At 43.7% G+C, this 23,839-nt stretch overlaps 1 protein-coding gene across 12 annotated transcripts in view; it reads left to right on the top strand.

Moving 5' to 3' along the window:
• Nucleotides 1-23,839, top strand: part of LOC138416911 (uncharacterized) — a 161,206-nt gene that overhangs the window by 50,779 nt on the left and 86,588 nt on the right. For 6 of the 12 annotated variants that reach the window (XR_011247884.1, XR_011247882.1, XR_011247880.1 and 3 more), the window contains exon 1: nt 15,059-15,323. The exons of 2 other annotated variants lie outside the window; for them this stretch is intronic. The gene's annotated coding sequence lies outside the window, so the exon portion shown is untranslated. Of the gene's footprint in view, nt 1-14,932; nt 15,324-23,839 lie in introns of those variants that run through there. 4 more of the 12 variants (XR_011247889.1, XR_011247888.1, XR_011247887.1 and 1 more) reach the window with 2 other exon arrangements.

Genomic DNA, 23,839 nt, shown 5'->3' with positions numbered 1-23,839 from the left:
GACTTCCCATTTTGTAATATTATAATTTTATTTCCTCTTTAGTCAATTTGAGTCAGGCTTTCTGTTACTTAGAGCCAAATGGGAGAAATAGCCAGACTGTTCTGGAGAAATGCCAAGGTAGGGAGAATAATTTCTCACTTTTATGAGTAGATCCTAGGAAATTTTAAAGATTATTAGAGGAGTCCTATGTCAACAGGAGGAGGCTAAGGCAAAAGAGAAATACACACATGGCATGATCTGATTAATCAGCAAAAAAGCATATGCCATCTGCATTAACCTGAGAATGTTATATAAAAAATTCAGAATTTCTTGCATGCTAAAGGGGACAACGGGACATGTAAGACAGTTGAGGGAGCTGCCATGTGACTCCTTTCCCAGTAAAGGGTGTGGTGATTTTGTAGTAGAGGGCAGTAAGATGTGTCACTCAGGCTAAGTTTGAATGGAAATCACTGCAGCAAGGATGAGTCAGCAAAGGCAGACCATGAGTTACACAGGAGCCATCAGCAAGATGCAGCAAGATTAGACTTTTACCAGATAAGGGGAGGTGTATCTGAACTTGAAGTTGTTGGGAATCAGCAGAGAACCACAGGTAGGTAAGACTGTAAATATCGACCTATACCCAAACTCCATATTAGAGGGGAAGATCAAATTGTGAAGCCAGCTGAGAAAGAAGAGATAGAATCTTGATAGAGCATCTGGAATTAAAAGTGATTAATTACATATCTAAATGAGACTGGTTTAATCTGAAAGAGACTGTGTTGACCTCACTCTGGTAGTTTGCATTATTTGCTGTGATTCTTTGCCCATCCTGTATCCATGCCCTTGATCATGAGACCTCATAACTCCTCTTTCTAATGAGGTAAAGTCTAGGGTGAAGTCTATTTCCACACTCCTAGATGTGTGGCTACATCAGCTGTTTTAGTGAATAGAAGGAAGCTGAAGAGATTTGTTTCAGTTTGAAGCCTAAGTCTCAAAAGGCCGATCTGTTTCCATTTTCTTGCACTTTTATGTCTGCCATCATCATGAAAACATACCCAGGCTGAAGAGTTACATGGAGGAGGACTGAGTCACTCTAGTTATGCCAGCTAAAGACATCTTTAGATCAGCTCACATCCAGACATCCCCAGATGTAAAAGTTTTCTCTTAACACTGTAAAAATTTATCACAGTTTTAGAGGCTTACGAGGGGGTCTTCCCTGGTGTCTCAGATGGTAAAGCATCTGCTTACAATGTGGGAGACCCAGGTTGAATCCCTGGGTAAGGAAGATCCCCTGGAAAAGGAAATAGCAACCCACTCCAGTATTCTTGCCTGGAAAATGCCAGGGACGGAGGAGCCTGGTAGGCTACAGTCCTTGGGGTCGCAAAGAGGCGGACACTACTGAGTGACTTCACTTTCACTTTCAAAAGGACACAGATTTATTGTTGTAGATCTGGAGGTCAGAAGTCTCAAAAGAGCCCACAGAACTGCATTGGTTCCGGAGGCAATGGGGGCAAGTCTGATTCCTTGTCTTTTCCAGCTTTTAGAAGCTGCAGATATTCTTTGACTCACGGACCCATGAACCATCTTTAAAGTCAGCAGCATAGCATCTCTTCTGTGTGACGTCCTACTAATCTCTTTTATGAACCCTAGTGAGTATATCAAGCCCACCCAGATAATCAAAAATAATCTTTCCATTTCAAGATCCTTAATCACAGCTGCAATGTAATATATTCACAGGTTCTAGGGATTAGGATATGGACATCTTTGAGTACCATTAGCCTGTCTGTGGAAATATATATCTAAGGAAAGATATAAGCATCTGAATGCAGAGTTCCAAAGAATAGCAAGGAGAGATAAGAAAGCCTTCTTCAGCGATCAGTGCAAAGAAATAGAGGAAAACACAGAATGGGAAAGACTAGAGGTCTTTTCAAGAAAATTAGAGATACCAAGGGAACATTTCATGCAAAGATGGGCTCAATAAAGGACAGAAATGGTCTGGACCTAACAGAAGCAGAAGATATTAAGAAGAGGTGGCAAGAATACACAGAAGAACTGTACAAAAAAGATCTTCACGATCCAGATAATCATGATGATGTGATCACTAATCTAGAGCCAGACATCTTGGAATGTGAAGTCAAGTGGGCCTTAGAAAGCATCACTACGAACAAAGCTAGTGGAGGTGATGGAATTCCAGTTGAGCGCTTTCAAATCCTGAAAGATGATGCTGTGAAAGTGCTGCATGCAATATGCCAGCAAATTTGGAAAACTCAGCAGTGGCCACAGGATGGGAAAAGGTCAGTTTTCATTCCAATCCCAAAGAAAGGCAATGCCAAAGAATGCTCAAACTACCGCACAATTGCACTCATCTCACATGCTAGTAAAGTAATGCTCAAAATTCTCCAAGCCAGGCTTCAGCAATATGTGAACCATGAACTCCCTGATGTTCAAGCTGGTTTTAGAAAAGGCAGAAGAACCAGAGATCAAATTGCCAACATCTGCTGGATAATGGAAAAAGCAAGAGAGTTCCAGAAAAACATCTATTTCTGCTTTATTGACTATGCCAAAGCGTTTCACTGTGTGGATCACAATAAACTGTGGAAAATTCTGAAAGAGATGGGAATACCAGACCACCTAACCTGCCTCTTGAGAGATCTGTATGCAGGTCAGGAAGCAGCAGTTAGAACTGGACATGGAACAACAGACTGGTTCCAAATAGGAAAAGGAGTACGTCAAGGCTGTATATTGTCACCCTGCTTGTTTAACTTCTATGCAGAGTACATCATGAGAAACGCTGGACTGGAAGAAACACAAGCTGGAATCAAGATTGCTGGGAGAAATATCAATAACCTCAGATATGCAGATGATACTACCCTTATGGCAGAAAGTGAGGAGGAGCTAAAAAGCCTGTTGATGAAAGTGAAAGAGGAGAGTGAAAAGTTGGCTTAAGCTCAACATTCAGAAAACGAAGATCATGGCATCCAGTCTCATCACTTCATGGGAAATAGATGGGGAAACAGTAGAAACAGTGTCAGACTTTATTTTTTTGGGCTCCAAAATCACTGCAAATGGTGACTGCAGCCATGAAATTAAAAGACGCTTACTCCTTGGAAGAAAAGTTATGACCAACCTAGATAGCATATTCAAAAGCAGAGACATTACTTTGCCGACTAAGGTCTGTCTAGTCAAGGCTATAGTTTTTCCTGTGGTCATGTATGGATGTGAGAGTTGGACTGTGAAGAAGGCTGAGCGCCAAAGAATTGATGCATTTGAACTGTGGTGCTGAAGAAGACTCTTGAGGGCCCCTTGGACTGCAAGGAGATCCAACCAGTCCATTCTGGAGGAGATCAACCCTGTGATTTCTTTGGAAGGAATGATGCTAAAGCTGAAACTCCAGTACTTTGGCCACCTCATGCGAAGAGTTGACTCATTGGAAAAGACTCTGATGCTGGCAGGGATTGGCGGCAGGAGGAGAAGGGGACGACAGAGGATGAGACGGCTGGATGGCATCACTGACTCGATGGACGTGAGTCTGAGTGAACTCCGGGAGTTTGTGATGGACAGGGAGGCCTGGCGTGCTGTGATTCATGGGGTCCCAAAGAGTCGGACATGACTGAGCGACTGAACTGAATTGATTCTGTCTGCCATACCATATACATGAACAAGCCCAGACTAAGACCAGCAGACATAGGTGTATGAGAAATACATGCTCAGTGTCGTGTGCCACTGAGGTTTTGAGATCATTTTTCATGTGGCATTGTTTTGCCAGTCAATAACTGACACATGATAGAGACTGAACTATTCTTAACTGGCAAGTTTGAAATTATATCTTGCCAATAGTTAAAGTAAAATCTACAGTGCAAAATGAGAATAAAGTAGTAAAAAACGTTATTTTACTTTTGTTCTTTCTTTTCTCTTTCTTTGTTTCTACTTTTTCATTATGGAAAAAGAACAGAAAATGTAGAAAAACAAAAATATAGAAAAACAAACTGAAATATATAATTAAAAAGTCATTTGTCACACATCACTCAAATCTGATTGCTATCAACCTTTTGGTGCATACCCAGAAATTTCAAATATTCAATCCTTAGAAATTATATTAATGGGACTTTCAATGGAATGTTGACCTGACCCAGGAGAGCTCTCTTCCATCTCAAATACAGAACAAGCGTATTATAAAATAATAACATGAGTGAGAGAAGGTCAGAGTTAGTGCATTCTAAACTATTGTACTGTTTGGAAGAAGGAAACAAAGTGAAGATTATCTTGTGCTTTTTTAAGAACGAGAAAGAGGAAAATTAACTTGGATTTCTTAAGTGTAGATGCTAAACACTTAAGAATAACCACTAAAATAGTAGAAATAAAATGGGACCAATAAAGGAAGCCAAAGGAAAGGGATCCAACTAAATTCAGGGACAGGAAGAAAAAGAAGCAAAGAACAGTCTCCCAAATGGAATGCACAAAATAAGATAGCAGAGATAATTCATTATAATAAGACAAATAGATTACATAAAAAGTAGAGACAATTCATCTGGTTTAAAAATTATCTATTTGCTACTTTCCAGAGAAGCATTTAGGTAACAAAACTCAGAAGGGTAGGAAACAAGAGATGGAAAAGGTATTTGGTGTATCAGGCAAATACTAAAAGAAAGATACAAAGCCCTGTATAGATTGAAGAGCTGTATGTACTAGAGAAAATTTAAAGATAATATACAGAGCTATAAAAATGGAAGATTATATAGTCATGTGGTGGAATACTAGGTAACAATTGATATGAATGAACTAGAGCCATATAAATCAGACTAGAGCCATATGAATCAGATTTCAAAGCATGTTGAATGGAAAAAGAAATGGAAAAATGTTATATTCAGCCTGACAACATTTATCCATATAAAAAAGCAACTCTGTATATCTCCCGTATGTATGTGGCAAAAATAGGAAAATCTGGACTAAGTGATATACACTATATTTATGAATCAGTCAGTTTGAGAGGGAAAAAGATAGGCTAGAGAAATAGAATAAACAAGACTTCAGCTGATGTATAATTATTTTAAGCATGCTGAAGGAGATACATAGTTGAACCTTGAACAACATGGATTTGAACTGCTCTGGTCCTCTTATACACAAGATTTCTTTCCAGTAAATACCACAACACTACAAGGTCTACTGTTGGTTGAATTTGCAGATGCAGAATCAAGGATATGGAAGGCCGACTGTAAAATTATAATTGGATTTTCTATTGCACTGGGGGGCATTCTTCACTCTGGCATTGTTCAAGGGTCAACTGTAATTAATCATTCGCATCACAAATGCAAACTGATGTTGAAATACAGACCAGCATTGTTGTTGCTGTTGTTGTTCAGTTGCTAACTTGTGTCTGACTCTTTCCAACTCTATGGACCACAGCTTGCCAGTCTTCCCTGTCTCACTATCTCCCTGAGTTTGCTTAAACTCATTTCCATTGAGTTGATGCTTCCAACCATCTTATCCTTAGTTGGCACCCTTCTCATCCCACCCTCAATACTTCCCAGGATCAGGGATTTTTCCAATGAGTCAGCTCTTTGCATCAGGTGGCCAAAGTATTGGAACTTCAGTTCCAGCATCAGCCCTTCCAATGAATATTCAAGGTTTTGATTTCCTTTAGAATTGACTGGTTTGATCTCCTTGCTGTCCAAGGGACTCTCAAGAGTCTTCTCCAGCACCACAGTTTAAAAGCATCAGTTCTTCAGTGCTCAGCCTTCTTTATGATCCAACTCTCACATGACTATTGGAAAAGCCATAGCTTTGACTATACCAACCTTTGTTGGCAAAGTGATATCTCCATTTTTTAAAATACACTGTCAGGGTTTGGTCATAGGTTTCCTTTCAAGGAGCAAGTGTCTTTTATTTTCATGGCTGCAGTCACTGTCCACAGTGATTTTGGAGCCCAAGAAAAGAAAATTTGTCATTGTTTCCACTTTTCCCCCATCTAGTTGCCATGAAGTGATGGGACCAGATGCCATGATCTTAGTTTTTTGAATGTTGAGTTTTAAGCCAGCATTTTCATTCTCCTTTTCACATGCAAAAAAGCAAAATGTTGTCTGAGGAGGCCTTACAAATAGCTGAGAAAAGAAAAGAAGATAAAGGCAAAGGAGAAAAGGAAAGCTATAAGCATCTGAATGCAGAGTTCCAAAGAATAGCAAGGAGAGATAAGAAAGCCTTCCTCAGTGACCAGTGCAAAGAAATAGAGGAAAACAATAGAATGGGAAAGACTAAAGATCTCTTGGGCAAAATAAAGGAATGAAATGGTATGGACCTAACAGAACAGAAGATATTAAGAAGAGGTGGCAAGAATACACAGAAGAACTATACAAAAAAGATTTTAATGACACAAATAACCACGAGGGTATAATCACTCACCTATAGCTAGACATCCTGGAATGCAAAGCCAAGTGGGCCTTAGGAATCATAACTATGAACAAAGCTAGTGGAGGTGATGGAATTCCAGTTGAGCTGTTTCAAATCCTAAAAGATGATGCTGTGAAAGTGCTGCACTCAATATGCCAGCAAATTTGGAAAACTCAGCAGTGGCCACAGGACTGGAAAATGTCAGTTTTCATTCCAATCTCAAAGAAAAGCAATGCCAAAGGATGTTCATACTATCCCACAATTGCACTTACCTCACACACTAACAAGAAGTGAAGTCACTCTTTGCAACCCTATGGATGTAACCTACCAGGCTTCTCATCCATGGGATTCTCCAGGCAAGAATACTGGAGTGGGTTGCCATTTCCTTCTCCAGTGGATCTTCCAAACCCAGGGATGGAACCTGGGTCTCCTGCACGGCAGGGAGACTCTACCATCTGAGCCACCAGGGAAGAGCCACCACATGCTAGCAAAGTAATGCTCAAAATTCTCCAAGCCAGGCTTCAACAGTACATGAACTGTGAACTTCCAGATGTTAAAGCTGGCTTTAGAAAAGGCAGAGGAACCAGAGATCAAATTGCCAACATCTGTTGGATCATTGAAAAAGCAAGAGAATTCCAGAAAAATATCTACTTCTGCTTTATTGACTATGCCAAAGCCTATGACAGTGTGGATCACAACAAACTGTGGGAAATTCTGAAAGAGATGGGAATACCAGACCACCTGACGTGCCTCTTGAGAAACTTATATGCAGGCCAATAAGCAACAGTTAGAACTGGACACAGAACAACAGATGGATTCCAAATAGGGAAAATATTACCTCAAGGCTGTATATTGTCACTCTGCTTATTTGACTTATATGTACTGTTCAGTTCAGTTCAGTTCAGTTGCTCAGTCGTGTCTGACTCTTTGTGACCCCATGAATCGCAGCACGCCAGACTTCCCTGTCTATCACCATCTCCCGAAGTTCACTCAGATTCATTTTCATCGAGTCAGTGATGCCATCCAGCCATCTCATCCTCTGTCGTCCCCTTCTCCTCCTGCCCCCAATCCCTTCCAGCGTCAGAGTCTTTTCCAATGAGTCAACTCTTCGCATGAGGTGGCCAAAGTACTGGAGTTTCAGCTTTAGCATCATTCCAAAGAAATCCCAGGGTTGATCTCCTTCAGAATGGACTGGTTGGATCTCCTTGCAGTCCAAGGGACTCTCAAGAGTCTTCTCCAACACCAAAATTCAAAAGCATCAATTCTTCGGCACTCAGCCTTCTTCACAGTCTAACTCTCACATCCATACATGACCACAGGAAAAACCATAGCCTTGACTAGACGGACCTTAGACGGCAAAGTAATGTCTCTGCTTTTGAATATGCTATCTAGGTTGGTCATAACTTTCCTTCCAAGGAGTAAGTGTCTTTTAATTTCATGGCTGCAGTCACCATCTGTGGTGATTTTGGAGCCCCCAAAAATAAACTCTGACACTGTTTCCACTGTTTCCCCATCTATTTCCCATGAAGTGATGGGACCGGATGCCATGATCTTAGTTTTCTGAATGTTGAGCTTAAGCCAACTTTTCACTCTCCTCTTTCACTTTCATCAAGGGGCTTTTTAGTTCCTCTTCACTTTCTGCCATAAGGGTGGTGTCATCTGCATATCTGAGGTTATTGATATTTCTCCCGGCAATCTTGATTCCAGCTTGTGTTTCTTCCACTGCAGCGTTTCTCATGATGTACTCTGCATAGAAGTTAAATAAGCAGGGTGACAATACACAGCCTTGATGTATTCCTTTTCCTATTTGGAACCAGTCTGTTGTTCCATGTCCAGTTCTAACTGTTGCTTCCTGACCTGCATACAGATTTCTCAAGAGACAAGTCAGGTGGTCTGGTATTCCCATCTCTCTCAGAATTTTCCACGGTTTATTGTGATCCACACAGTCAAAGGCTTTGGCATAGTCAATAAAGCAGAAATAGATGTTTTTCTGGAACTCTCTTGCTTTTTCCATTATCCAGCAGATGTTGGCCATTTGATCTCTGGTTCCTCTGCTTTTTCTAAAACCAGCTTGAACATCAGGGAGTTCACGGTTCACATATTGCTGAAGCCTGGCTTGGAGAATTTTGAGCATTACTTTACTAGTGTGTGAGATGAGTGCAATTGTGTGGTAGTTTGAGCATTCTTTGGCATTGCCTTTCTTTGGGATTGGAATGAAAACTGACCTTTTCCAGTCCTGTGACCACTGCTGAGTTTTCCAAATTTGCTGGCATATTGAGTGCAGCACTTTCACAGCATCATCTTTCAGGGTTTGAAAAGCTCAACTGGAATTCCATCACCTCCACTAGCTTTGTTCATAGTGATGCTTTCTAAGGCCCACTTGACTTCACATTCCAGGATGTCTGGCTCTAGGTGAGTGATAACACCATCGTGATTATCCAGGTTGTGAAGATCTTTTTTGTACAGTTCTTCTATATATTCTTGCCACCTCTTCTTAATATCTTCTGCTTCTGTTAGGTCCATACCATTTCAGTCCTTTATCGAGCCCATCTTTGCATGAAATGTTTCCTTGGTATCTCTAATTTTCTTGAAGAGATCTCTAGTCTTTCCCATTCTGTGTTTTCCTCTATTTCTTTGCATTGATCACTGAAGAAGGCTTTCTTATCTCTCCTTGCTATTCTTTGGAACTCTGCATTCAGATGCTTATATCTTTCCTTTTCTCCTTTGCTTTTTGCTTCTCTTCTTTTCACAGTTTTTTGTAAGGCCTCCTCAGACAGCCATTTTGCTTTTTTGCATTTCTTTTCCGTGGGGATGGTCTTGATCCCTGTCTCCTGGACAATGTCACGAACCTCATTCCATAGTTCATCAGGCACTCTATCTATCAGATGTAGGCCCTTAAATCTATTTCTCACTTCCACTGTATAATCATAAGGGATTTGATTTAGGTCATACCTGAATGGTAGCGGTTTTCCCTACTTTCTTCAATTTAAGTCTGAATTTGGTAATAAGGAGTTCATGATCTGAGCCACAGTCAGCTCCTGGTCTTGTTTTTGTTGACTGTATAGAGCTTCTCCATCTTTGGCTGCAAAGAATATAATCAATCTGATTTTGGTGTTGACCACCTGGTGATGTCCATGTGTAGAGTCTTCTCTTGTGTTGTTGGAAGAGGGTGTTTGCTATGACCAGTGCGTTTTCTTGGCAAAACCCTATTATTCTTTGCCCTGCTTCATTCTGCATTCCAAGACCAAATTTGCCTGTTACTCCAGGTGTTTCTTGACTTCCTACTTTTGCATTCCAGTTCCCTATAATGAAAAGGACATCTTTTTTAGGTGTTAGTTTTAAAAGGTCTTGTAGGTCTTCATAGAACCGTTCAACTTCAGCTTCTTCAGTGTTACTCGTTGGTGCACAGACCTGGATTACCGTGATATTGAATGGTTTGCTTTGGAGATGAACAGAGATCATTCTGTCATTTTTGAGATTGCATCCAAGTAGTGCATTTCAGACTCTTTTGTTGACCACGATGGCTACTCCATTTCTTCTGAGGGATACCTGCCCACAGTAGTAGATATAATGGTCATCTGAGTTAAATTCACCCATTCCAGTCCATTTTAGTTCCCTGATTCCTAGAATGTTGATGTTCACTCTTGCCATCTCTTGTTTGACCACTTCCAATTGGCCTTGATTCATGGACCTGCCATTCCAGGTTCCTATGCAATATTGCTCTTTACAGCATCGGACCTTGCTTCTATCACCAGTCACATCCACAGCTGGGTACTGTTTTTGCTTTGGCTCCATCCCTTCATTCTTTCTGGAGTTATTTCTCCACTGATCTTCAGTAGCATCTTGGGCACCTACTGACCTGGGGAGTTCCTCTTTCAGTATCCTATCATTTTGCCTTTTCATACTGTTCATGGGGTTCTCAAGGCAAGAATACTGAAGTGATTTGCCATTCCCTTCTCCAGTGGACCACATTCTGTCAGACCTGTCCACCATGACCCGCACGCCCTGGGTTGCCCCACAGGCATGGCTTAGTTTCATTGAGTTAGACAAGATCGCGGTCCTAGTGTGATTGGATTGACTAGTTTTCTGTGAGTATGGTTTCAGTGTATCTGCTCTCTGATGCTCTCTTGCAACACCTACCATCTTACTTATATGTAGTGTACATCATACAAAATGCTGGGCTGGATGAAGCACAAGCTGCAATCAAGATTACTGGGAGAAATATCAATAACCTCAGATACCCAGATGACACCACCCTTAAGGCAGAAAGTGAAGAACTTAAGAGCCTCTTAATGAAATTGAAAGAGGAAGGTAAAAAGCTGGCTTAAACTCAACATTCAGAAAACTAAGATCATGGCATCCAGTCCTATCACTTCATGGCAAACAGATGGGAAAACAATGGAAACAGTGAGAGACTTTATTTTTGTGGGCTCCAAAATGACTGTAGATGGTGATTGCAGCCATGAAACTAAAAGATGCTTGCTCCTTGGAAGAAAAGCTATGACCACCCTAGGCAGCATATTAAAAAGCAGAGACATTACTTTCCTGACAAAGGTCTGTCTAGTCAAAGCTATGTTTTTTTCCAGTAGTCATGTATGGATATGAGAGTTAGACTATACAGAAAGTTGAATGCTGCAATATTGATGCTTTTGAACTGTGGTTTTGGAGAAGACTCTTGAGAGTCCCTCGGACTGCAAGGAATCCAACCAATCCATCCTAAAGGAAATCAGTCCTGAATATTCATTGGAAGGACTGATGCTGAAGCTGAAACTCCAATACTTTGGCCACCTGATGCAAAGAGCTGACTCATTTGAAAAGACCCTGATTCTGGGAAAGATTGAAGGCAGGAGGAGAAGAGGACAACAGAGGATGAGATGGTTGGATGGCATCACTGACTTGATGAACATGAGTTTAAGTAAGCTCCAGTGGTTGGTGATGGACAGGAAGCTTGGCGTGGTGCTGTCTATGAGGTTGCAAAGAGTTGGACACAACTGAGTGACTGAACTGAGATTCACTCTCCTCTTTCACCTTCATCAAGGGGCTCTTTAGTTCCTCTTCACATTCTGCCATCAGAGTGATATCATTTGCATATTTGAGGTTGACAATATTTCTCCTGGAAATCTTGATTCCAGCTTGTGATTCATCTATCCTGGCATTTCTTGTGATATAATCTGCATTATGTTAAGAGACTCAAAACAGGAACTGGGGAGGAAAAGTATTTCTGGAGGAAGAATTGAACAGTCTTGGTTCAGGTTCACACACTCCATTTAGATGGTGAACACTATGCTTTGTGCAAATAGAATCTATTTTTTTCTGTTGTGTCTCAGAGCCAACCCAGAGAAAGAATCACAATATATTTGGTGGCTGACCTTGACAATATAAGAGTGTCAATTTCTTTCATTGTAAAGCAGCAAATTTAAACAATGTCATCCTTAGTCACTTTATGGAAAATTTACCAGGAGCCAAGTAACCTATATTCTAAGAGAAACAACTAAGAAAAGAGAAGTGTAGTAGACAAAGCATCAAGGGTGGAGACCTGAACACTCCTGTGTAAGAAGAGGACTTGGAGAAGCTCATCGGCTTACGTTTCTCACTTGTCCGATAAGAAAGGTTGGGTCAAATCAACTCTATGTTAAGTTCTCACTGGCTCACTGTATGTGACTTTGCAAATCTTCCCCTTAAAAAGTGGAGCTGTGACTTGCTTTGACAAATAGTGATTGAATGAAAATGTGCAAGTTATAAGCCTCGATTTTAGGATTCCTTGTGTGAGATTTTCTTCTCGCTCTTGGAAGCCTGTTTCCACCATGTACAGAAGCCCAGGCTAGGAGATGAATCCAGTCAACCTTAACTCAAATTGCGGAGCCAAATAAATAATTATTTTTTTTAGTCATAAAGTTTAGGGGTGGTTTGTTATGCAGCAATAGCTAAGCAATATAATTTTCAAATTGAAAATTTAATGAGTCAATTACCCTTCCCTTCCTTATTCCTTCAGACAGAGGGCATGTTTTCTAGGAAACTTCCCCTGACCAAGAAAGCATCCAATGCATTATCTTGATCCTGCATCATTGTCCTATTGGCTATTTAAAGAGGGGAAAGGAAATTATACCTTATACCTGAAACCTCTTTATTTCTGCCTCCGGCTTTTTTAAATTTACTTGTTTGGCTGCAGGAGGTCTTAGTTGCAGCATGGTAGCTCTCTAGTTGTTGTTGCCTGTAGCATGTGGGATCTTAGTTCCCCTACCAGGGATCGAACCCTTGTCCCTTGCATTGCAAGGTGGATTCTTAACCACTGGACCACCAGGGAAGTCCCTGCTTCCAGCTTTTTCTTATGTAGCTAAGGCCAAACTACCAGAGGCTCTCAATGGTCACTGAAGAAAACAATTCAGTCGGCGTATCTGTCTTTAGTTTCTACACCCTGTCCTCTGACACTCACCATCCTTGAAGGTGGGCAGCATAGTCTGGCTGTCTTTAGATGCTTGGGACTGTTGCCCACGAATATCTAACCTCACTTGTGTGGTGATCTTTTAGCTCAGAACTCTGTCCTCTCCATTTCAAGGTGATACCTAGTTATGTAACAGATTAATTCTGATGCTGGCACGTCACAGATATTTCAGCTCAAATTGGCTGAGGGGAAATCTGTTTCTGTTTCCGAAGGGTATCTGGCTTCAGGCATGGTTTTAATTAGATTTCCATCTTTTTCACTCCATCCTTAATCTCGCTTTTCCACTGTGTTGCCTTAATTTACAGGCAGGCTTATTCCACGTGATGATAAAAATGGCTGCCGGAAGCCCGGGACTCCCGTGTTTTCTGCTGAATAACTGCAGCATAAAAAGACCTTTCCTTTCCCAGAAGTTTCAGCAAAAGTCTAGAAGCTGATTTTCACTGGACCCCTCAGCTCACATAGTGTGTCTGAATTGATTACTTTCTCCAGGGAAGGGCAAATGCTAACTGGCCAAACTGGTCATCGGCTGGCCCCTCAGAGAAAGTTAGAAGTGAGGGTGGGGTGAGCATCACTCAATCGATGGATCAATAAAGAGTGGGATTTTCTGCGGCATGTCAGGTGCTGTTACTAGAAGGGGGACAGATGAGAGCAGACAGAACCAGCAGCGACCATCCAAACAGTGGTTTTCAATCTCACTGTACATTATAGTCACCTGGTGGGGGGTGGTGGGAGGACTTTTAGAAAATACCTCCAGATATATTCCTTTATTCGGTCAGAGGTGTGGCCTGAGCCTCAGTATTAGTTTAAATTCTCCAGGTGATTCTAAAGCATAGCCAAGGCCAGAACTGCCACATTAGGAATATTAATATTAATTGCTAATTAAGCCTGACCCTGGGGAATGCCTCAAAGCCTGCAGGTTAGGCTAAAGAGGTCATCTCCCTACCCTGGAGAGCTAGGAATCCAGGTGGTACAGGGGACATGGGAGTGGACTGGGGTAGGCAGGTAGGAAAGGCTAATTGCCCCCAATCTGAAGTATACTGGCAACCACCTGCTGTGTACACAAGCTGCCAGCCCTGATGACATTAAATTTAACATTAAATTTTGAGAAACGTTTTGGTCCAGAAAGCCAAAGAATCCACTCTGACACTCCCCAATTGCAGAATGAAAGGTCAGCTACCCTGTCAGAGGCCTCCTACCTCCGGGGTCAGGTGCAGGGACCCTTGAGAGTCGCTGGCATAACTCAGCCTGTGGAGTAGGCACCTGTCTCCCTGGTCCCCATCAGAGGGGGTGGGACGTCATTCCCACCTTTCTTGCTGCAGAATGTTTCTCCCAGCTGGTTGGAGGAGGCAAATTCTCCTCATCTTTCTAGTGAGGAAAAGTTCTGGCCAATCAGAAGAAGCCAACTGGAGACTGCAAATGTGGGGATGAGATGGCAGAATCTGTTTTTGGAACTGCAAAAGACACACCTCCCGGAGCACAGAGCTGCCCCAGAAAGCTTGTTGTCAGGCAAGCTCTGGCAGCCGCTCTGCCTGCTGAGCTGGGGGCAGAGGTGGTCAGAGACTGTTGGTTGCCTGGGTCTCTGCATCCAAAACTCCACATCTTCAGAGTCCAGGCCCTGAGCAAAACACACTGCGAGGCTTCTTCCAGAACTTTCATTTTGGGGAAAACAAGAGAGGAGAAAGCTCAGAGAAAGGCGGTGGGCTCAGTAGGTAGGGTAAGGGACATCCTAGCCCCAGCACCATAGTTCCTGTCGTGTCTTCCTCGACTTGAGTACATGAGTGCCTCCCTGAATCTCATTCTCCTTATCTGTAATAAGGGGTCCTAGATGTGTCTGAGAATCCTCCAGCTCTGCAAACTTTGTGATTATGATAGTAAGGGAGGGGCCACCAGCCTGCTTTGCTTTGGGGGCAACGGAGTGTTTATGGCGCCCTCATTTTTAAGAGCAGGAGACGCCCCCTTTTCTCCTTGTCCTTTCCTTCCCTCCTGATCACCTCCCTGTCAGTCTAGGAACATAAACTTCGAGGACGAGGACGAAGCCCCGGGTGTGTGAGGGGCGGCCAAGCCCAGCCCCCGCAACCCCTGTGGCGTCTCTGGCTTTAACCCCAGCGTCACAGAGGGAGACGTCTGGGCTTCTGCAGGCATGGAAGCTCAAAGCCCTTCCTTTTGCTCCCTTCTCTCCCGCCCTGTCTCTCTCCTCCCCCTCCTTTCCCCTTCCTTCCACTGCTGTTTACTGATCCCCCAAGTCGTGATGACGTGCCAGGCGCGGTGCCAAGCGCTAGGGCCCCGAATTCATCAGAGGGTGGGCGAAATCTCTGCCCCGGCGGAGCCTACCGGGGCGGACGCGGAAATAAACAAACAATGACGGTGCCGCGCCCCGAGGGCGCCGCGGAAGTGAGCGCGGGGTGCTCGCGAAGCCCCCGGGAGGACGCCCGACCCCGGGAAGGCCGGGCCCGCGCCTCCCGCCGCCGCAGACGGCAGCGGGCGGAGGAGGCCGGGCTGCAGCCCCGCGGGGACCGCGGTGAGTCAGGAGTCCGCCTCCCCGCCCGCGCGCGGGCGAATCCCGGCGCTCAACTCGGCGCCGCCCGCGCCGCGCCTCCGCCCTCTCCCCGCGCCCGCCCGCCCCTGGCACCAGCCCAGGGTCGCGGCGGCAGAAGGGAGGCCTAGAGGGCGGGTGCTCGCGCGGCTGGAGCGGGGCGATCGCGGGGTTGCAGCGCTCCTTGGCATCCGGGACGTTGCCGGGGAAAGCGGGGAAACAGAACCCGTGAAATGACTCAGGGTTCTTGGAGTGGCTGCGACGCGGTGGTGCAGAGGGCTGGTTCCAGAAGGAACGATGGGATGCCAGAGGCCTGGTGGTTCTCTAAGCCTCAAAGAGAGGGACCCTGCTCCAAGCCAAGCGGGAATTTTTGCAGGAGAGTAGAAATGCACTTAAAATGTATATCCCTAAAAATATCTAACTGCGTATTTGAGTGAATTCGCAGCAAGCAGGTGACCTAGAAAGGGAAATAAAATCCTGAAGCCTTGTGTCTCCACAGAATAATCCCTCTGCTGGGCCAAAGGCAAACGCCTTAACCCCACTGGCCTTTCCAGATGACTTTTGGAAAGAAAGCCTGGAGGCAGGTTGGAAATGAGGTCATTTCTGTTAGTAACTACCCAAAGGGGCAACTCCAAAAAGCCACCTTGAGCTCCACGGGTGGCAGGGAGGTCACCAGGTCCCCCAGGAGCTCCTGCTAGCTGGAATCTGTCCTTCCTCCATAGGCTAAAGGCAGAGGACTGGCACTGCCCCGGGCGTCTGGGATGAAAGAGCTGCCCCAGTTTGGAGGTGCTTCCACCAAGATGGGCAGTGACTTGTTCAGTAAAGCCTATGGTTTGGGATCTCAGCTCACAGAGGGCCAGTGGAAACCTCTGTGCCTCTTATCCGTAGCAGTTTGCTTCCAGGGAGCAGAAAGCTATTTTTCCTCCATATAGTGGCCGAAGTCATGCTCCTGCCACCCAAGTCAGATTGTACTGTCACAGACCCCTCCTGTGACTTCCCATCCCAAGTCATTACCAAGCCTAAAGGCCCTCTGAGATCAGGCCCCTGTTACATTTGCCTCCTTCCGTTCCCCTCTTTCCCCTTGCTCCTTCTGCTCAGGCCACACCGGGCTCCTCCCTGGTCCTTGAACACAGCAGGCGCACTCCCAGCAGGGTCCCACATGCTGTCAACTGAAAGACTGAGCACATTGTGTGTTTCCTTATCTGCTTATCAAGCATCTCCCCTAAAAAGTGAGTCCCCCGGGGACAAGATCTTTGTCTGTTGGGCTGTTCTACTTCCGGTGCTTGGCATACTGTAGGGGCTCAAATAAATATTTGTGGAAGGAATGAGGTCAGGATCCACCGAGGAATTTGCTCAACTTCACAGTTAGAGAAACAGCTAGAAGATGAGCCCTAGTCACTTTCCTGACCTAGAACTTTTCTGGTATCTCAGACTCAGGCTGGTTATTTGGAAATGATCTCAAATGAAATCAGATTGGACAATGGCTACTGAATAAGCTGGATATCTTCTCAAGATGGAATTTTTAGGATCCTTAAAAAACCCCAAGTGCCCCGTTACTCTGGAATGTAGCTATTACTTTAAGTAGGAGGTTCCAGTAGATGTTGAGTGATTCGTGATGCTGTGCCAATTTTTGGTCTTTCCTGACATTTCTTATTTAGCTACCTTTGAAGGCTTGGTTGGAAGCTGAGCTTTAAAGAATATAGGGCCTTTACTGACTCTCATCCTACCCATTTTGTCTGGAGTTATTTTTGAAAGAGAGAGTCCTGTAGACTGAAACCAGAATCCTAAGATCTGTATCAAATCATTAGAATACCACTAATGGTCATTTGGGCAAAGATGGGCATTCTAAGTGGTTCAGTCTTCTTGTGGCCATTTTTTTGTGTGTGTGTCATACCATCTAGTTCTTTTCTTAGCAATTGTTTTATTTTTTTTCTTTTAAATTGGAATATTATCAAGGATATCCAAGAATATCAGCAGTGCTAGTACTTTTTAAAATAGCATGATGCCAAGAAGTCCCAGAGCTGGAGACAGGAAAACTGGGCTTGCATCTTGTTTGCTCTGCATCCCAGCTCTGTGACCCTCTTTGTGTCTTCAAGTCCTCATTTGAACAGGTAGGGTTGTACTATCTACCTGAGAGCTCTGCAGTGAAGGTCAGATGAGTTACTGTAGAATAAAGTGCTTTATAGGTGGTATAACCCTGGGTACTTCAGTGCCCAGCATGATGCTGTTAGAAAGAACATTAAAAATAAAACTGAGGATAAAAGTCCATCTTTCTGCAGTTGCAGTCCGGGTGGTGGCTATGTACAAAATACAGAGCACTAGAGCACATTAAGAAAGGAGTTGAGAGCAAAAATGAAAAATCTTCAAGCATCAAGGTCACTGTGCCCGGATGGGGGTGGGGAAGCAATCAGTATAGAATTATAGAAGTGTGGAGGTGTGTAACAGATAAATCATGGGGCTGGACCGGTGAGAGCTGGAGGGACCAGACAGTGGATACTATCTGATCAAACTGGCATGAAACTGAGAATGGAAAGCTGGAAGGATGGGTGGGGCAGGGTCTAGTTCCTGTCCTCCTCACATCTTCAATTTAGCAAATGTTCTTAAGTGCTGACCAGGTGTTAGACATGGTCTTTCCATCATTTCCAGGAAACTGTCCCCAGATACCTCATGAATAATTACATCCTTCTTGTAGTCTGCTGCTATTGATATACCCTACCCCTCCTCTGCCCCTTACCCCAGCTTAGCTTGGAGCAGTTGATTAGAGAAGCAGGGGATTTTAAACTCCTGAATACCAAGAAAAGCATGCAGTTTTCTATAGTTGGAAGCCTGATGCAGGTTTCTAGGGAGTCAGAAGAATTGGGTTTTCTGAGGCTTTGATGATGCATCCAACAAAGCCAAAATGACTGATTCAAACCAAGTAAAATATTTAAATTTACTCTCTTGTTATCAATTTATGAAACACTTATTCTATGTTTTCCATGTGTTGCCTCCTCTGTATTAGGCTTTCCTGGTGGCTCAGATGGTAAAGAATCTGCCCCAGATGCAGAAGACCTAGGTTCGATCCCTGGATTGGGAGGATCCCCTGGAGAAGTGAATGGCAACCCACACCAGTATTCTTCCCTGGAGAATTCTGTGGACAGGAGCCTGACAAGCTACAGTCCACAGGGTTGCAAACAGTTAGACATGACTGAATGACTAACACACCCTCCTCTGTATTATCTGTTTTAGTCAATAAGCCACTAGTGGATAGGCAATCTGGCTTCCTAGCACACCAAGCACCAAGTAAAAAGCACATAGAAAATATTGTCTAAAGACAATGTGTTTTCTCTATCATATAAAATAGCCTTCAAATGACCAAAGTTTTTTTATCACTCATTGAATATTTATCTGGTACCTATGGGGTTCTCCTTTGTGAGCATAACTTCACTTACTTTATTTTTATTTGGGTCCTTAACATTGGGTTGATCAAAATGTTCTTTTGGGTTTTTCTGTAAGATGTTATAGGACTTTTTTGGCCAACTCAATAATTGCTTCTCATAAATAATCCTATGATGATACAGATCCTGATACTGAACCTTCTGCTAATCTAGGACTTAAGAAGAGATGGTGATTCACTGACTGGAGAGAAACAGAGTAATGATAACAAATGGTAAACCCATTTGCATTGAATTGAAGGTAGGAAGATGAAAGAAAGGTAGTGTCTCACTCAGCTATTGCTATATGACAAATCAGCCCCAAACTCAATCATTTCAAATCTTTTTTTTTTTTTTTCTATACTATGCATCACTGGTTGGATGGAGGTTGGATAATCTAGGGTGTGTTCAGATGGTCTTGGTTCAGTGGGTAGATAGTAAGAGCACCAGAGGTCAAACTCAACTAAGCAAGTTCATTTTCAGTCTTCATCACATCACATTTGCTCCTGTTTCATTGGGTGAAGCGACTCACATTGCTGAACCACTCATCAATAAAGCGGAAGGAATTCTGTCTCTAGAGGGAGGAAGTGCCAAAGGTCCTGCATTCAGTGAGAGGCAAAGCAGGAAGGATCAATAATGCATAAAGTAGAATCTAGTTTCTGTATATGGAATGTTTCCAGGAGATGGGAATATCATTGTATTCCACCCCCTGATATTCTAACTCATTAAAATCAGTTAATACATGGATTAGGCTGTTCTAGCAGCAGTTGGAATTCTCCTCCAGTGAAAGCCCTTTTGGCTGTTGACTCATTGGCAACTGCAATCCTAGACATGGAATCAAAGAGTCTTCAGTTCAAGTTCCAGTGGTACCATTTCTCTGTACATCTCTGAGTGGCATGCTCCAAGTGCCGTTTCCTCATCTATGAAATGAGAGTAATCATTCTCTACTTATTTCATAGGATTGTTACAAATGTCAAAATTAAATGAGATCATAAGTATGAAAGTGTTCTGCAAGGTGGAAATAACTGCACAGCAAGGAAACATTATTAATGAGCAAAGTGCCCAAAGCTTCCTGATATGGGGCCTGTTTGTACTGGAGATTTTTAGAAGTCCATCCTCTTATTCAATTCCACTGATTCAGCGACTTGCATTGTTATTGCGCTCCTTAGGCCTTGTTCCTGGTGCAGCCAGAATGTAGCATAAGTAGTCTGAGATGAGGCGGGGTAGTCAGGGTGGGACTATCAGGAAAGGAGCATGAAACGAAGTGGTGAAGCCAAGGGAAAATTCAGCCCACTTCTTGTGTTTCTGAATAGCAGCGTGGCCATCAGTGTCCTCTGAGGGTCTCACAGTATGGAATTCTGAAACCAATGTCCTTTCTTGTGATTGTTACTTAATTTCTTCCTGGTTATTTTTCAGTGGTTTTTAATGGAGGTTGGAGCATGCCGTGGGAGGCAGTGCCAACTAATACAGAGTAATGCGCAGCTTTCAACAGTATCTTGTGGTTTCCTTTGCTTGGCTTTCACTTCAGTTATAAAATCCTTGATTTTCATGAGTCCACCTAAAAATACATACTTGTTTAACAACCTTCGCCATCTACATTCTGCATATTCGTATCAGGGATGCCATCTGTTCTATGTCTTGGAGCGAGCTGGTTCCTAGGTGTGCCATCCAGCCTCATCCGGGAGGTGGCCTGGGGTGTCCATATGGCCTCTGGCATTTTCCTGGTCACACCAATACCTGGGCTCAGGCCCAAGAAGAGGTTTGAGACTAGGAATGAGCGTCGTACCAAACACACCTAGATTGGATCTTCAATGTAATCTGACTTTTCATGCTGTATCTGAAGAGAGAAGGGAAGGCCATAGGGTATTTCTAGTGATCTCCTGTGACAAAATTCATTACTTAGAGGGTTTCTCCTTAGTGCAGTTATTTAGGCAAGACCCCTAAATGGAATGGTGTAATCTCTGATTTTCCAAGAAACACCCTACCCACACTGGATCCAAGATAAGGTAGGTTGAAATGTGAGCTTAAGATAAAACAAATGTGCGGATGAAGCTTAATGAACTGGGTATGGGGAGGAGGGGCAGTTGATGGAGTCAAGATCCCTTAGTCCCAGCTTCAGCTTTGTCCCTGACCAGCTATGAAGTCTTGAATTAAGCCTTTCATGGACCTGTGCCCTAGTTTCCTCCTCTGTGGCAGGGGTGAATTGACCAGATGTCCTTCAAGTCCCACCCAGCTTTGTCATCTGGGACTTTCATACCTTCCCTGTCCTCACTGATAAAATGAGGCAGGGGAACTATTTTACCTCCTCCACCTCATGATTGTGCTTTCTAGTAGGAGGGAAACGGGACTGCACAGGGCTCAGCGCAAGCCCTGGCGGCCATATGTGTTCTCTGGCAAGAATCTAGGATTAGAAGATGGAAAGGAACACAGAAGGAGAAGCGGACCTTTTCCCATTGGCATGAGAGGGAGTGTTTTGGTTTAAATGCCCCAAACAAAAGTAAGACAAAGGAGTCTGCATTTTAACATTTTTCATGAAAATAATAGGCATCAACCCATCAGTGACAGTAGTCAGAGGGCATTATTTCAAAGTGCATTTTTCACCCAACAGGTACCGTTTGGAGTCCAAAGGCACATTTCTGGCAAAGCCCCCAGGCCTGGTGATGTTTTCCTTAGCAAGGGGCGTTTAGAAACTGGGAGAGAGACTATGCAGAAAAGGGAGTGTGTCCAGAGAGTAAACATGTCTGTGTTGCTCATTTTCCAGGAAACACAAAATTAATAACCTCAGTGGCTTGATTCTCCCTGTGGATGCATCTAGACACCTCACTGCCACTGCAGGTGCCTGGGGATTAATGAGCATCCTCCGCAGCTTGGCTTGTTTTTGCTTTTACCTCTCTCTCTTTCCTAAAATCTTCCATCTAGTACATCACCCTGTTTGGCCCACAATGACAAGAAACAATGCATTGGTTTACTGGGCTTTGAATTCATAGCTGTTTTCTAGACTGCGTCAGTGTCAAATGGCCTGTGCATACATCAGTCTCTTTGGGGATGGAAAGAGGAAAATTGTGATAAGCTAAATAATTTGTGGGGTGCATTTTAAGAGTTCTAAGTAGGTGTTGCTTTTATAAATTCTTGTGGGCCAATGTAGCTTTACTTTGCTGCTCTGTTAGGTGCTGCTCACAGGGACCCAAGTGCAAGTAGTTGAGTTGGAGGGTGATGCCAACAAGCCCATAAGGAGGAGGCGGGGCAGGGACAGGGAAGCAGGGTCAGATTAGGTTCATCCCACTGAGGGACTCTGAGGGCCCATGTTGAGAATTCGTCTGAGTTAGTTATCCGAAGGGAGCCAGGAGGCTGGGGTATTTCTCCATGAATCCCTGTCAGTTATTGTCGGAGGGCTGCTCCAAATGTACGTAAATTACTCAACAGGGGCTTCCCTGGTGGTTCAGTGATAAGAATCTGCCTGCCAATGCAGGACACCTGGGTTGGATCCCTGGGTCAGGAAGCTCCCCTGGAGAAGGAAATGGCAACCCACTCCACTATTCTTGCTTGAAAAACCCCATGGACAGAGGAGCCTGGCTAGCTACAGTGCATGGGGTAGCAAGAGTTGGACACGACCTAACGACTAAGCCACCATGGGCCTGACTAGTTCTAAGGCAGAAGCACTAGAATACACCCTCAGGAGTAGAGATTCATGTGCATCAGTCACGTCTGACTGGGCGGATTCTTTACCGCGGAGCCTCCTGGGGAGCCCAGAAATTCAGGTAGGAGAGCTTTATTACATTAAGAGCTAAAGGAATATGGGCAGGGCTGTACCCGTACTTGCTGCAAATAGGCACATCAAGGAGACCACATACAACAAATAGACACGTGTGGCTGAAAGTATCAGACTTCCTCCCTCAAACTTAAATGACAAAGGAGCCAAATGATTCAGAACTGAAATGGCCAAAAATTGGAATGAAGCTTAAACCAGGCTCCTCAATGATTTTGCCAGGCATGGGGTTATTTTCTCCTTTATTTGTGGCACTTTCTCTGTGTTGGCTAAATTCTCAGTAGTTGCTACCCTCATGGTTGCAAAATAGTTAACAGTAGCTATATTTTTTGTCTTTAACATCCAGCCAAGAAGAGAAAGTCTGTTTTATAAAGAGCTTAAATAAGTTCTATAATTAAGTCTTTTGGGCTATGATTGCCAATATTGGGGTCATAGTCCCACCTTTAAAACAACCATTGCAGCCAGGGGACTTAAGTCTATCAAAATTCCTGAGTTTTTGGAAGGAGGGGGAATGGTGACTCTAACTCAGAACACATGACTGGGAAGTTTAGTCTGTTGAGACAAGAATAGAGGTGATTATTACTGAGGTCTTTAAATCTAATAGTACAGGTGTTTGATAAACAAAGGAGTTAAATTCAGTGATATTATCTTTCAGCCCCTTGATGAATCCAGCTGAATGTCCAAGAAGGAGAGAAAGAAATCAACAGAGGTGGAGTGAAAGAGGGAGGCCAGGAAGGAAAAGTGATGGTGCAAAGCCTGGGTACCAGTCACCACACCAGGGAGCTGAATTCAGACTGTATCTCTGACAACACTAATGCTGGGTAATATTTATTTAGCTGAGTCTAATAAGCAGTGTAAAGCATCTCATCTCTCAAATTGGCACAGCAAGGGGCCACAGCAGCCAGGCTGCTGATAATTAACAGTGAAATGCCTGGCGTGCTTGGTCCTGCAACATCCGAAGAGATGCCTGGGACTGCTGGGCAAATTTATTTTCTTCTTGCTGGCTGGGGTAAGGAGGGAGCTTGCTGCAGAAAATTACTGAAGAGGCAGCCAGCCAAGTGCAGAACAAAATGGCTGTTGTGAAAAGGCAGGCTGGGCTGAGAAGGGCAACCCATCCCTTACCTGTGAAGGTTCCATACTCACACACTTTGCATTTTCAGGATCCTTAGCCGTAGACTGATATAGGCAAAGCGGAGATAAATTGTTTTTAATTCACAAGTGCTGCGGTTGAAACAGCAGCTGCAGAATCAAAGAATTTTAGAATTCAAGTGAACCTTGTACTCTGTGCAGTTCAACTGTGTGTGTTTACTAATGAAGAAATA

The sequence above is a fragment of the Ovis canadensis genome, chromosome 13 (genome assembly GCF_042477335.2).
Source record: "Ovis canadensis isolate MfBH-ARS-UI-01 breed Bighorn chromosome 13, ARS-UI_OviCan_v2, whole genome shotgun sequence".
In the NCBI taxonomy this organism is placed as follows: Eukaryota; Metazoa; Chordata; class Mammalia; order Artiodactyla; family Bovidae; genus Ovis; species Ovis canadensis.
Note: the sequence above shows the minus strand (reverse complement) of the source record. Positions and strands in the feature narration are given on the sequence as shown.